This window comes from Coregonus lavaretus, assembly GCF_964263955.1.
Source record: "Coregonus lavaretus genome assembly, chromosome: 4".
Classification (NCBI taxonomy): domain Eukaryota; kingdom Metazoa; phylum Chordata; class Actinopteri; order Salmoniformes; family Salmonidae; genus Coregonus; species Coregonus lavaretus.
In genome coordinates, this window is record NC_139991.1 from 29,615,764 (window position 1) to 29,631,297 (window position 15,534).

Here is a 15,534-nt window from a genome sequence, read left to right on the forward strand (position 1 = left end):
AAACCCCCTTCCACCCCCTCGCACCCCGCCCGCCGGCAGCTTCCTAACCTCCCATTACCTAACAGTCTAACAGCCCTGCTAAGCCAACACAGAGGTGACTGCACAGCACCCAGAGCAAATAGGATTCTAATTATTCACATCCATTACCCACGTTCCTAACGAGAGGCCATTGTTTTCTAGTCATTCATTAAAAGGTCCAGTACTGCAGTACAGTGTTACTGCAAACCCCCAGTGGCTGTTGTGCAGTGGCAATGGCAGCATGAATTAAATCGCTTGGATGTTTAGAGAAGAAGGGAAGTGGAGGTAAAACGCTGTGTGTGTATGTCTTAGTGTGTGTGTATGTCTTAGTGTGTGTGTATGTCTTAGTGTGTGTGTATGTCTTAGTGTGTGTGTATGTCTTAGTGTGTGTGTATGTCTTAGTGTGTGTGTATGTCTTAGTGTGTGTGTATGTCTTAGTGTGTGTGTATGTCTTAGTGTGTGTGTTTGTCTTAGTGTGTGTGTTTGTCTTAGTGTGTGTGTATGTCTTAGTGTGTGTGTGTATGTCTTAGTGTGTGTGTGTATGTCTTAGTGTGTGTGTGTATATGTCTTAGTGTGTGTGTATGTCTTAGTGTGTGTGTTTGTCTTAGTGTGTGTGTTTGTCTTAGTGTGTGTGTATGTCTTAGTGTGTGTGTGTATGTCTTAGTGTGTGTGTGTATATGTCTTAGTGTGTGTGTATGTCTTAGTGTGTGTGTATGTCTTAGTGTGTGTGTGTATGTCTTAGTGTGTGTGTGTATGTCTTAGTGTGTGTGTGTATGTCTTAGTGTGTGTGTGTATGTCTTAGTGTGTGTGGTGTTTTGTCTTAGTGTGTGTGTTTGTCTTAGTGTGTGTGTATGTCTTAGTGTGTGTGTGTATGTCTTAGTGTGTGTGTGTATGTCTTAGTGTGTGTGTATGTCTTAGTGTGTGTGTATGTCTTAGTGTGTGTGTATGTCTTAGTGTGTGTGTTTGTCTTAGTGTGTGTGTATGTCTTAGTGTGTGTGTATGTCTAAGTGTGTGTGTTTGTCTAAGTGTGTGTGTTTGTCTTAGTGTGTGTGTGTGTATGTCTTAGTGTGTGTGTTTGTCTTAGTGTGTGTGTATGTCTTAGTGTGTGTGTATGTCTTAGTGTGTGTGTTTGTCTTAGTGTGTGTGTATGTCTTAGTGTGTGTGTATGTCTTAGTGTGTGTGTATGTCTTAGTGTGTTTGTTTGTCTTAGTGTGTGTGTGTGTCTTAGTGTGTGTGTGTGTCTAGTGTGTGTGTGGTATCCTCCACATCATTAACAAGGGTGTTTTCTTTAGCTCTGTTCGTTCCTTTCGGCTGGGCTGTGGCTTTGAACTGGCTGTGTTTAATCAGAAACCTCAGTGTAATCCCACTATTTTTAACATATTAACCAGAACATGCCTGGTGTTTACGGAGCTACCCAGAACAGAGCACAGCATTCCACCAGATTTCCGTAACTGCTGGAGGCTGTGGGGAAATAATGATGAATTCAATGCTGAGAACAATCAAACATAGGTATGGGTTGGATCTATCATTCTGGAGTTAAAGACAGGAACCAGAGATTAGGAGAGGCTGTTTTTTAAAATTAATTTAACATGCAAGGCAATAGGCCTTGCGAAATAATACACACAAATAATCCTTTAATCTTGTTGCCAATTCTTTTCCCAGTGGTTTACACCAGAAACTGGAGAAAAAATTAAATAAGAAATTGATACCCCTGCTCTCACATCACACATTTACACCCTTTAAACATTTGGTCTGAAGGAATTGTCATGTTGCAGCGGTAAAGATTTGTGTGATGGTACCAGTGGGATTTGGTCCATTTGAATATATATCGTTTGGAGTTTCTGTCGGAACTTTCTCGCTCAGTGTTCAACATAATGTCTCTGAGCCTCTACTCTCACAGGTGAATTACCTCTATTGAACTGATTCAATGATAATGGTAACATGCGTATCATTTATGTGTAATATGTGCGCAATATGCTTATCTATGTGTGTTTAGAAATTAAGCACACATAATGAGGCATATCTGAAAGGTGTGATCCCTCATGAACATTGTACACCAGTGGAGGCTGCTGATAATGGCTGGAATGGAGTCAAGGGAATGATTGAAAACCATGTGTTTGATGCCATTCCATTTACTCCATTTCAGCCATTATTATAAGCCGTCCTCCCCTCAGCAGCCTCCACTGTTGTACACCTTTTGTGGCTGAGTGCTGCTGAGTTCCAGGCTGAGCTCCTCACGATGAAGCAGAACTGTGCTTCACTACTAAATCTGAGTCAAAGCCAAAGAACATCAATCTCCCTTTAAAACAGATCCCAGCATCAGACAGGGACAACCCTCATTCATAACAACATGGGATGATGGACGGAGGAAAGAGAAGGGGCCCAGAGAGAGAAACAACACAGGGAAAGAGAGAGGAGAATGAAGACAGGGAAAGAGAGAGAGTTGTGTGTGTGTGTTAGTTTGTGTGTGTTTGTTAGTGTGTGTGTGTGTGTGTGTGTTAGTGTGTGTGTGTGTGTGTTTGTTAGTGTGTGTGTGTGTGTGTGTGTGTGTGTGTGTTAGTGTGTGTGTGTGTTAGTGTGTGTGTGTGTGTTTGTTAGTGTGTGTGTATGTATGTATGTTAGTGTGTGTGTGTGTGTGTGTTAGTGTGTGTGTGTGTGTGTGTGTTAGTGTGTGTGTGTGTATGTGTGTTAGTGTGTGTGTGTGTGTGTGTGTGTGTGTGTGTGTGTGTGTGTGTGTGTGTGTGTTTGTTAGTGTGTGTGTATGTGTGTATGTGTGTATGTTAGTGTGTGTGTGTGTGTGTTAGTGTGTGTGTGTGTGTGTGTGTGTGTTAGTGTGTGTGTGTGTGTGTGTGTGTGAGTGTGTGTGTGTGTCCGTGCCCGCATAGGTTGTGTGTGTGTTTGTTAGTGTGTGTGTGTGTATGCCTTGTATGCATATATGTTAGGTGTGTGTGTGTGTTTGTGTGTGTGTGTGTCCGTGCCCGCATGCGTTGTATGTGTATATGAAATGTGTGTGTGTACGTGAGAGAGCATCTCTTGGAGCAGTTAGTCCTCCTCCTTCCCAGAGGGCACAGCACGGTCACTTCCTGCTGATGACAGCTGACCACAAAGTCTTTGGCCTTTGTTTCAATCGCTCCAGAACAAAGGGCTTCCCTGAACCATCGATCACTACGGCTGAACACAAGGCTGAAGAGAGAGCACGACTCAGGTTTCAGATGGAGAAGGAGCGAGAGAGAGACGGAGAGAGAGAGAGAGAGAGAGCGAGAGAAGAGCGAGAGAGAGAGAGAGAGAGCGAGAGAGGAGAGAGCGAGAGAGAGAGGGAGAGAGAGAGAGCGAGAGAGAGAGAGAGAGACGGAAAGGAGAGAGAGAGAGAGAGAGAGACGGAGAGAGAGAGAGAGAGAGAGAGAGAGAGAGAGAGAGAGAGAGAGAGAGAGAGAGAGAGAGAGAGAGAGAGAGAGAGAGAGAGAGAGAGAGGAACGAGAGAGAGAGAGAGAGAGAGAGAGAGAGAGAGAGAGAGAGAGAGAGAGAGAGAGAGAGAGAGAGAGAGAGAGAGATAGAGAGAGAGACGTGCTAATTTCACAGTGTGTTGCCGTCAGCCCAGAGAGTGGTTCATACAGAGCAGAACCCTAACCCAGCCAGCAGTGTGTGTGTGTGTGTGTGTGTGTGTGTGTGTGTGTGTGTGTGTGTGTGTGTATGTGAGCTCACCTCTCGGTCATGTTGACCACGATGAGCTGAGGGGATTTCATGGAGATCTGACCCAACTGGTTCAGGGGGAATTTGCCATCTGTCGTGAACACCACGATATGATCCAGAGCTCCTGAAAAGGACCAGAATAAAACATGAATTGAATAAACTTCAATGATAAACTTAATTGATTTCCCAGAGGGGAAATTGGATGTCACCAGCATATAACACAAGACATGTCCAAGCATATGACCAAAACAACTTAACTATTATCTAGACCCGCCTAAACCCTCATCACCTAAAATGGCATTGAGTACTCGATCCAAACCAACCTCCCCACAATTCAATTGGCAGAGTGTAAGCTGAGGCTTATGGTTGGGGTGCAGAACTGAGAAATAGCTTCTATCTCCAGGCCATCAGACTGTTAAACAGTCACCACTAGCCGGTCTCCGCCCAATACCCGGCCCTGAACCTTAGTCACTGTTACTAGCCGGCTACCACCCGGTACTCTACCCTGCACCCTAGAGACTGCTGCCCTATGTACAGAGAGTCATTGAACACTGGTCACTTTAATACTTTTTACATACTGTTTCACCCACTTTATATGTACACTGAGTGTACAAAACATTAGGAAGACCTGCTCTTCCATGACATGGACTGACCAGGTGAAAGCTATGATCCCTTATTGATGTCACTTGTTAAATCCACTTCAATCATTGTAAATGATGGGGAGGAGACAGGTTAAAGAAGGATTTTTAAGCCTTGAGACAATTGAGACATGGATTGTGTTTGTGTGCCATTTAGAGGGTGAATGGGCAAGACAAAATATTTAAGTGCCTTTGAACAGGGTATGGTAATAGGTGCCAGGCGCACCGGTTTGAGTGTGTCAAGAACTGCAACGCTGCTGGGTTCTTCACGCTCAACAGTTTCCCGTGTCTATCAAGAATGGTCCACCACCCAAAGTACATTCAGCCAACTTGACACAACTGTGGGAAGCATTGGAGTCAACATGGACCAGCATCCCTGTGAAACGCTTTCGACACCTTGAAGAGTCCATGCTCCGACAAATTGAGGCTGTTCTGAGGGCAAAAGGGGGTGACAACTCAATATAAGGAAACTGTTCCTAATGTTTTGTACACTCAGTGTAGATACTCTATTCTAGATATATGGCTCATCCTATATAACTACTGCAGTACACATATTTTCTATTCATATACTGTCCATACTGTCTATACACACCATTATATGTACAGTGAGGGAAAAAAGTATTTGATCCCCTGCTGATTTTGTATGTTTGCCCACTGACAAAGACATGATCAGTCTATAATTTTTATGGTAGGTTTATTTGAACAGTTAGAGACAGAATAACAACAACAAAAATCCAGAAAAACGCATGTCAAAAATGTTATAAATTGATTTGCATTTTAATGAGGGAAATAAGTATTTGACCCCTCTGCAAAACATGACTTAGTACTTGGTGGGAAATCCCTTGTTGGCAATCACAGAGGTTAGATGTTTCTTGTAGTTGGCCACCAGGTTTGCACACATCTCAGGAGGGATTTTGTCCCACTCCTCTTTGCAGATCTTCTCCAAATCATTAAGATTTCGAGGCTGAAGTTTGGCAACTCGAACCTTCAGCTCCCTCCACAGATTTTCTATGGGATTAAGGTCTGGAGACTGGCTAGGCCACTCCAGGACCTTAATGTGCTTCTTCTTGAGCCACTCCTTTGTTGCCTTGGCCGTGTGTTTTGGGTCATTGTCATGCTGGAATACCCATCCACAACCCGTTTTCAATGCCCTGGCTGAGGGAAGGAGGTTCTCACCCAAGATTTGACGGTACATGGCCCCGTCCATCGTCCCTTTGATGCGGTGCAGTTGTCCTGTCCCCTTAGCAGAAAAACACCCCCAAAGCATAATGTTTCCACCTCCATGTTTAACGCTGGGGATGGTGTTCTTGGGGTCATAGGCAGCATTCCTCCTCCTCCAAACACGGAGAGTTGAGTTGATGTCAAAGAGCTCAATTTTGGTCTCATCTGACCACAACACTTTCACCCAGTTCTCCTCTGAATCATTCAGATGTTCATTGGCAAACTTCAGATGGGCCTGTATATGTGCTTTCTTGAGCAGGGGGACCTTGCGGGCGCTGCAGGATTTCAGTCCTTTACGGCGTAGTGTGTTACCAATTGTTTTCTTGGTGACTATGGTCCCAGCTGCCTTGAGATCATTGACAAGATCCTCCCGTGTAGTTCTGGGCTGATTCCTCACCGTTCTCATGATCATTGCAACTCCACGAGGTGAGATCTTGCATGGAGCCCCAGGCCGAGGGAGATTGACAGGTCTTTTGTGTTTCTTCCATTTGCGAATAATCGCACCAACTGTTGTCACCTTCTCACCAAGCTGCTTGGCGATGGTCTTGTAGCCCATTCCAGCCTTGTGTAGGTCTATAATCTTGTCCCTGACATCCTTGGAGAGCTCTTTGGTGTTGGCCATGGTGGAGAGTTTGGAATCTGATTGATTGCTTCTGTGGACAGGTGTCTTTTATACAGGTAACAAACTGAGATTAGGAGCACTCCCTTTAAGAGTGTGCTCCTAATCTCAGCTCGTTACCTGTATAAAAGACACCTGGGAGCCAGAAATCTTTCTGATTGAGAGCGGGTCAAATACTTATTTCCCTCATTAAAATGCAAATCAATTTATAAAATTTTTGACATGCGTTTTTCTGGATTTTGTTGTTGTTATTCTATCTCTCACTGTTCAAATAAACCTACCATTAAAATTATAGACTGATCATTTCTTTGTCAGTGGGCAAACGTACAAAATCAGCAGGGGATCAAATACTTTTTTCCCTCACTGTATATATATTTATATACATTATATGTATATATATTTATATTCCAGTCTCTGACATTGCTTGTTCTGATATTTCTTAATTTTGTATATATTTATTTTTCTGGATTATGTGTGTATTCTTTTTACTAGGTATAACTGTACTGTTGGAGCTAGAAACTCAAGCATTTCGCTGCACCTGCAATAACATCGGCAAAACTGTGTATGTGACCAATATACGTTGATTTGGTTTGGTTTTGATGGGGTGCAGGTTTCTGAGTCCTGCTCTGTGAGGCCCCTGCCCACTATCCTAACCCTCATCTCCTCTCTCTCACCCCCTAACAGTGCAGACTGCAGAACCAGAGCTACTCTACAACATGAGTCTCCTTTCCTCATCTGGCTTACCTCAGAAGCCACCGTTTCCTCCCTCTCTGTCCTCTGCCTTACATCACCAACTCTATGGTGGGGAGGTGGAGTGGGCTCTAGATTATTCTACCACTTGTTTTGTATAGGAGTGGGACAACCACCATTCTGGGTACTTATACTTGTGCTTTAGAAAGGCAAAATGTATTGCTTGCTTCATTCTAATTTCCAGCTGTAAAGACTCACAGGTCCTTAACAGATTTGGACGCCTCATTTAGACACATTCAACACCAACGACCGAACCTTAATTGTAACTGAGTGCAACCGGTGTGAAATCGTTAGCTAGCTAGAGGTGCGTACTAGTTGCGGTTCAATCAGTGACGTCACTCGCTCTGAGACGTTGCAGTAGTTGTTTCCCTTGCTCTGCAAGGGCTGTGGCTTTTGTGGAGCGATAGGTAAAGATGCTTCGTGGGAGGCAGTTGTTGATGTGTTCAGAGGGTCCCTGGTTTGAGCCCAGGTTGGGGCAAGGAGAGGGACAGAAGAAATACTGTTAAATGAGTGTAAAAAGAACAGAGGCACTGAGTTAACCCAGCTATTGGGAACAGTGAGTGCATGCCACGACAGTTAGAGCTAGTCTGGTCTGAGATGTTGGCTGGTAAGAAAGACTTCCTGTCAACCATGTCTGTGACTCTGGGCCCTTACTTCAACCCAAGGCAGGCCCTCAGTGCCTCTCTGTATTACCTGAAAGTGGTAGGAATGTGTGATAATATGCAGTACTTTTAATAAACTTGATTTGATTCTCAGTGTCAGCCCAACTGTCTGTGCTACCTGGGCCCTTGCCTCGTTCCCAGGCTAATTACTAGAGCCGGCTGGTGGACGAGAGAGACTACCTGGGCCTCTATGCCTGGCTGCCTGCTCTGAACATCTGCTTACACTTCCAGAGGGCACACATGCATTTCCTAAACGGCACGAGGAGGGATGTGGATCGACTGGGAAGCCATTAGCCAAATGGGCTCTTCCTGGTCAGGGCACAGGCAGCTGACCCACAATGGTGAAAGGTAGACTAGTAGTCAACAATATAGGCTTTCTCAAAAAATTAAACATACATATCCTGGGTTGTGTTCAGTAGGGCACACCGTAGAAAACCATTTTGCAACAGAATACAAAAATGTATTCTATAGGACACATTCAGGTAGTAGCTAACCCCCAGTTTGAACTATGGAAGCCTATGCTAACCAATCTCTGGGTGACTGGGGTCCTGATCTGTTATATAAATGGCTTTCCTTTCACAGTGTTTTAATCTGAGCTGTCCAGGGAGGACTGGATAGCCTGACATTAGCCCAGCGTTCCCATGGAAAAGAGAGATTAGTCTTCTTCTAGCAGAGGAACTGACAGAGTGACAGGCTGTAATATCTCCTGTGTGTGTGTGTGTGTGTGTGTGTGTGTGTGTGTGGTAAATTTTTTGGGGAATGATCAGCTGACTGAAGTCAGGACGGCCGGGCATTCGTGCGGTTGAATCCATTTCTGCGATAACATTGCTATTAACAACGTGATTAAACTTTGTTGCCCCTTGCTGAAACAAGCAAGGTGTTATAGCAAACGACGGATAGAATGGGCTTGGAACTTGTCTGAGTACCAGTCTCTTTAGCTAACATTCCACTCCTTGTCATTGTCAAAGAGACTAGCCTTTTGGAAATCTCAACGTTCAATATGCAGCTGGATTTATGGCGGATTTGCTCATTGGTTGTTGGAAATAACATTCCTATTTTCCATGACAATATGTGGAGCCTCGAAAATAGAATTACAATTTAAGTCAAAAACAAACATTTAGCTGTTAGCTAGGCAAAATTACCATAAAACTTAAATTAATAGCCCGGGCGTTTATTTTGCTTCAATCAAATCTAATTTTATTGGTCACATACACGTGTTTAGCAGATGTTATTGCGGGCGTAGCGAAATGCTTGTGTTTCTAGCTCCAACAGTGCAGTAATATCTAACAAGTAATATTTAACAAATTCACAACAATACACACAATACACACAAATCTAAAGTACAGTGCCTTGCAAAAGTATTCATCCCCCTTGGCGTGTTCCTATTTTGTTGCATTACAACCTGTAATTTAAATGGATTTTTATTTGAATTTCATGTAATGGACATACACAAAATAGTCCAAATTGGTGAAGTGAAATGAAAAAAAAAATTGTTTCAAAAAATTCAAACAAATAAATAACGGAAAAGTGGTGCGTGCATATGTATTCACCCCCTTTGCTATGAAGCCCTTAAATAAGATCTGGTGCAACCAATTACCTTCAGAAGTCACATAATTAGTTAAATAAAGTCCACCTGTGTCCAATCTAAGTGTCACATGATCTGTCACATGATCTCAGTATATATACACCTGTTCTGTAAGGCCCCAGAGTCTGCAACACCACTAAGCAAGGGGTAGCACCAAGCAAGCGGCACCATGAAGACCAAGGAGCTCTCCAAACAGGTCAGGGACAAAGTTGTGGAGAAGCCACTGCTCCAAAACCGCCATAAAAAAGCCAGACTACGGTTTGCAACTGCACATGGGGACAAAGATCGTACTTTTTGGAGAAATGTCTTCTAGTCTGATGAAACAAAAATAGAACTGTTTGGCCATAATGACCATCGTTATGTTTGGAGGAAAAAGGGGAATGCTTGCAAGCCGAAGAACACCATCCCAACTGTGAAGCACGGGGGTGGCAGCATCATGCTGTGGGGGTGCTTTGCTGCAGGATGGACTGGTGCACTTCACAAAATAGATGGTATCAGGAGGAAGAAAAATTATGTGGATATATTGAAGCAACATCTCAAGACATCAGTCAGGAAGTTAAAGCTTGGTCGCAAATGGGTCTTCCAAATGGACAATGACCCCAAGCATACTTCCAAAGTTTTGGCAAAATGGCTTAAGGACAACAAAGTCAAGGTATTGGAGTGGCCATCACAAAGCCCTGACCTCAATCCTATAGAAAGTTTGTGGGCAGAACTGAAAAAGCGTGTGCGAGCAAGAGGCCTACAAACCTGACTCAGTTACACCAGCTCTGTCAGGAGGAATGGGCCAAAATCCCCCCAACTTATTGTGGGAAGCTTGTGGAAGGCTACCCGAAACGTTTGACCCAAGTTAAACAATTTAAAGGCAATGCTACCAAATACTAATTGAGTGTATGTAAACTTCTGACCCACTGGGAATGTGATGAAAGAAAAGCTGAAATAAATCATTCTCTCTACTATTATTCTGATATTTCACATTCTTAAAATAAAGTGGATTTTTACTAGGATGTCAGGAATTGTGAAAAACTGAGTTTAAATGTATTTGGCTAAGGTGTTTGTAAACTTCCGACTTCAACTGTATGAGATGAGTAATGCAAAATATGTAAACATTATTGAAGTGACTAGTGTTCCATTATTAAAGTGGCCAGTGATTTCAGTCTATGTATATAGGGCAGCAGCCTCTAATGTGCTAGTGATGGCTATTTAACAGTCTGAGGGCCTTAAGATAGAAGCTGTTTTTCATTCTCTCGGTCCCAGCTTTGATACACCTGTACTGACCTCGCCTTCTGGATGATAGAGGGGTGAACAGGCAGTGCCTCGGGTGGTTGTTGTCCTTGATTATCTTTTTGGCCTTCCTGTGACATCGGGTGCTCTAGGTGTCCTGGAGGGCAGGTAGTTTGCCCCCGGTCACTGAACACAACCGCCGTTTTTTAGAGACAGGCTTCTATTTGAGCCAGGCGTCTATTTCCTTAATGTACACAGCTTTTGGTCAATAAAATGTTGTAAAGACTACCACACTGTTTATTGTGTCCAGTATAAAAATAATAATAACAAATCCATCTTCTTTTGCGCAATCTCGATGGTACTCAATTAAGTTAATAATAATAATAATAATAATATGCCATTTAGCAGACGCTTTTATCCAAAGCTACTTACAGTCATGCGTGCATAAAAATGTTTTGTGTACGGGTGGTCCCGGGGATCGAACCCACTACCTTGACGTTACAAGCGCCGTGCTCTACCAGCTGAGCTACAGAGGACCACAAGTTCACTCATAAACAATTAATTTAGATCCGTTGTTTATTTGAAATAGCCGTTTATTTGCTGAAAATGTGTGCCGATGCCTGGCTATTAAAAGAGATAGGCGGCTATTTGAGAATGCGTTTAATTTAAGTTTACGGTAGTTTGAGAATTTAGAAGTGAGCTAGCAACTTTTCACAGACTGTTTCACCTGGACAAATAAAAAGAAAAGTAGAAAAGTAATCTTTACACATTTTGTACTTTTCTTAAATGTAGTTTTGTAATTGCACACAACAAGAAAATTGACTTTGAAAATTGTCAAGTTTTTGCTGTGAGCTAATGGGGTAGCCAAGGTAACCATGGGTTGTTTTCCCCACAGGCGCAAAGTTCTATTTAATACCGACTGGGCCTATGGGTACACTCGTAATGGCCGCCAGTCCACCCATTATACCATCATTGACTTGAATGGGGACACCCATTCTATTCATTATATTTCTATGACAGCACATGCTGTCAGGACCGGATGAAAGGAGAAAATGTGCATAAAAAATATATATATATTCACTACCAGTCAAAAGTTTGGACACACCTACTCATTCAAGTGTTTTTCTATATCAATTAACAGGTGTGCCTTCTTAAAAGTTAATTTGTGGAATTTCATTCCTTCTTAATGCGTTTGAGCCAATCAGTTGTGTTGGGACAATGTAGGGGGGGTATACAGAAGATAGCCCTATTTGGTAAAAGACCAAGTCCATATTATGGCAAGAAAAGCTCAAATAAGCAAAGAGAAACGACAGTCCGTCATTACTTTAAGACATGAAGGTCAATCAATCCGGAAAATGTCAAGAACTTTTAACGTTTCTTCAAGTGCAGTTGCAAAAACCATCAAGCGCTATGATGAAACTGGCTCTCATGAGGACCGCCACAGGAATGGAAGACCCATTCTGCTGCAGAGGATAAATTCATTAGAGTTACCAGCCTCAGAAATTGCTGCCCAAATAAATGCTTCACAGAGTTCAAGAAACAGACACATCTCAACACCAACTGTTCAGAGGAGACTGTGTGAATCAGGCCTTCATGGTCGAATTGCTGCAAAGAAACCACTACTAAAGGACACCAATAAGAAGAAGAGACTTGCTTGGGCCAAGAAATACAAGCAATGGACATTAGACCGGTGTAAGTTTGAGTCCAAATTTGAGATTTTTGGTTCCAACCGCCGTGTCTTTGTGAGACGCGGTGTGGGTGAACGGATGATATCCTCATGTGTAGTTCCCACTGTAAAGCATGGAGGAGGAGGTGTTATGGTGTGGGGTTGCTTTGCTGGTGAAGCTTTCTGTGATTTATTTAGAATTCAAGGCACACTTAACCAGCATGGCCACAGCATTCTGCAGCGATACGCCATCCCATCTGGTTTGTGCTTAGTGGGACTATCATTTGTTTTTCAACAGGACAATGACCCAACACACCTCCAGGCTGTGTAAGGGCTATTTGACCAAGAAGGAGAGTGATGGAGTGCTGCATCAGATAACCTGGCCTCCACAATCCCCCGACGTCAACCCAATTGAGATGGTTTGGGATGGCAGAGTGAAGGAAAAGCAGCCAACAAGTGCTCAGCATATGTGGGAACTCCTTCAAGACTGTTGGAAAAGCATTCCAGGTGAAGCTGGTTGAGAGAATGCCAAGAGTGTGCAAAGCTGTCATCAAGGCAAAGGGTGGCTATTTGAAGAATCTCAAATATCAAATAGATTTTGATTTGTTTAACACTTTTTTTGGTTACTACAGGATTCCGTATGTGTTATTTCATAGTTTTGATGTCTTCACTATTATTCTACAATGTAGAAAATAGTAAAAATAAAGAAAAACCCTTGAATGAGTAGGTATGTCCAAACTTTTGACTGGTACTGTAGGTTTATTTTTTTTATGCTATGGCTAGCCAATTACGGTCATCCAAAATTCCATGAACGTTACAGTCCTACCCAGACAACGGTTCATCAAATTAATCCGCCCTCTACAACAGCCCTTCCTTCAGCTAAGGTGACTTTCCACTCCCCTTTACAACAAAAACATCACATAATGAGACACAGATGAGACTATTATCAAACACACACAAGAACAAAATGATGTCATGATTCCCCCATTCCAGCATCTCTCCAGTCAAGAATTCCCTGTCAGTTTTAAGCCCTGCTGCTTCCATGGATTACTGTGCATCTGGACAGAGGGGCACAGGGTGAGGGAGGGAGAGGGTGAGAGGAGGGGGAGAGGGTATGGAGGAGGAATGGAGGGGTAAGGATGATAGGGAGGGATGGGGGGGTAAGGATGATAGGGAGGGATGGGGGGGTAAGGATGATAGGGAGGGATGGGAGGGTAAGGATGATAGGGAGGGATGGGGGGGTAAGGATGATAAGGAGGGATGGGGGGGTAAGGATGATAGGGAGGGATGGGGGGGTAAGGATGATAGGGAGGGATGGGGGGGTAAGGATGATAGGGAGGGATGGGGGGGTAAGGATGATAGGGATGGATGGGGGGGTAAGGATGATAGGGAGGGATGGGGGGGTAAGGATGATAAGGAGGGATGGGGGGGTAAGGATGATAGGGAGGGATGGGGGGGTAAGGATGATAGGGAGGGATGGGGGGGTAAGGATGATAGGGATGGATGGGGGGGTAAGGATGATAGGGAGGGATGGGGGGGTGGGGGTGAGGGAGGGGTATTTCATCTGAGTATAGATCCTGGTGTTGCAGCTTCCCCTTAGGGCCCTCCCATTTAGCCCCCAAAGGGGAGAGGGGGGACAGGGGAGGAGAAAGGCTGTGACCTGGATGTCAAGGTCAACAGGGGTCAAGGTAAAAGGGCAGGGTTCACTCTGACCCCTCAGGGAGAAAGTAAACACATGGAGATGCACTTTTCCTCATCTTTTGACCAATAATTAAATGAAAACCAACAGTGGACTTTAGTCTTTTTATGCTTACAAAGATGGACACAGCTCAAACTTCAGGGCTGCAGGGCTATGCATCCCTTGTTGAACAATCGGTGGCTGATATATACATAAATTAAAATATAACTTAAAAGTATCCTCTCCGTAATCTCAGCTCCCAGAACTGAGTGCACTGGTCAGCTACTCAACAGTCGTCATCAGAGACGAAACAAGATTCAGAGAGTGAGTGCCCCTACCTTAGTCTATGGCCCCTATGTACCTGGAGAGGTTTTGATGCTCAGGTTCTGGCTGAATTCCTCCTTCAGGGCGGTGAGGATGGCGGCCATCTCCTCATTCACTTCCTCCAGACTGATGATATCCTCCACCAGCGAGGAGTTGATGTTCACTTCGGCCGCCTGGCCCTTCGCTGCCTTCGCTGAGGGGAAAAAGAAAACCAGCAGCCTTCACTACAAGAGAGACTTCAAAGGGGAAGAACAGAAGGAGGATGGAGGAGAGGAAGGAGACCTGCATGCTGGTAGTCTAGTCTAGTCAATCACAGTTATTACAAATAATAGTAAGATGAGAATACACAGTGAAGTGGGGTTTTCTTCAACCTCCTCAAAAAGACTAAAAAAACTCTTGAATGTTCCCGACCACCACTTCAGTACACAAGCAGAATAGAGAGACATAAAACCCTTTCAACGACACGACACATGGATGGGTGGATGAAGTCTTGATTCCTACCCCTATATTTCCTCAGCCTTTGAGGGGTTTTTGATGGCAACACTAGACAAAATCAGATAGGTACAAAGCCGTTGAGTGGCAACCAGCCCTCCACTCACCTTTACTCTTCTTGGCGTCATGCAGGCAAACGCAGGCGGCGGCGGTGGGGCGATGTTTTGATGACATGTATTTGGGAGCAGCAGTGGGACTCTGGAGCTGACCGCCAGCTGAGAGGGAGACCTCACCAAAGGGACCAGGCATCGGCACAATGCCGGCTACAGTAGGCCCAGCTGACTCAATGCCATCGCTGTCACACACAGATACACAAATGACAGACATACAGAGAAGCATAACAAAAACATTATTGAGAATTATGCAGATATTATTACAGTCTGATGTTATGACAAAACACAAGCATAGTCACGTAAATAAAAATACTAAAGCACGGAAATAAAATACCAACATATCTATCTATCTATCTATCTATCTATCTATCTATCTATCTATCTATCTCCTTTCATATTAGTGCAATGATATAACAGGACCATGGATGGCAACCTGTAATAATAGCCAGCAGGGGGCGATACTTATGTCTATCTACATACTGTATGTTGCTGCTTCAAGTGTTTAGCACACAGCTGCTGCTAAACCGTGGACACCACTGCAAAAATTATATATCTTTTTTTTTTTTTATAAAATGTGGGTGATAAAAGTTTTCAGTGTAAATTTAAACAACTAAACCCAGATATAAAGTATGTAGAAAAGATAATGGAGCAATATATTTTCTAATAAGATAATCTTTGAGAACTAACAATCATCAACGGGTGAACAACCAGCCATGTATCATACCCAGGATTACATAATCTATTGTGTGTGATGAATTCACACTCCTTACAACCAGCCATGTATCATACCCAGGATTACATAATCTATTGTGTGTGATGAATTCACACTCCTTACAAACCATTAAGAGAAATGGGGC

The 15,534-nt window shown here is 43.6% G+C and overlaps 1 pseudogene across 1 annotated transcript; it reads right to left on the reverse strand.

Moving 5' to 3' along the window:
- Positions 1 to 3,716: 3,716 nt before the first annotated feature.
- On the reverse strand, positions 3,717 to 14,857 carry LOC311127402 (ribosome-recycling factor, mitochondrial-like; annotated as a pseudogene). The gene is made up of 3 exons: positions 14,672 to 14,857; positions 14,110 to 14,265; positions 3,717 to 3,832 (listed from the first exon to the last, which is right to left on the reverse strand). The product of its transcript is annotated as a ribosome-recycling factor, mitochondrial-like (transcript).
- Positions 14,858 to 15,534: the final 677 nt, after the last annotated feature.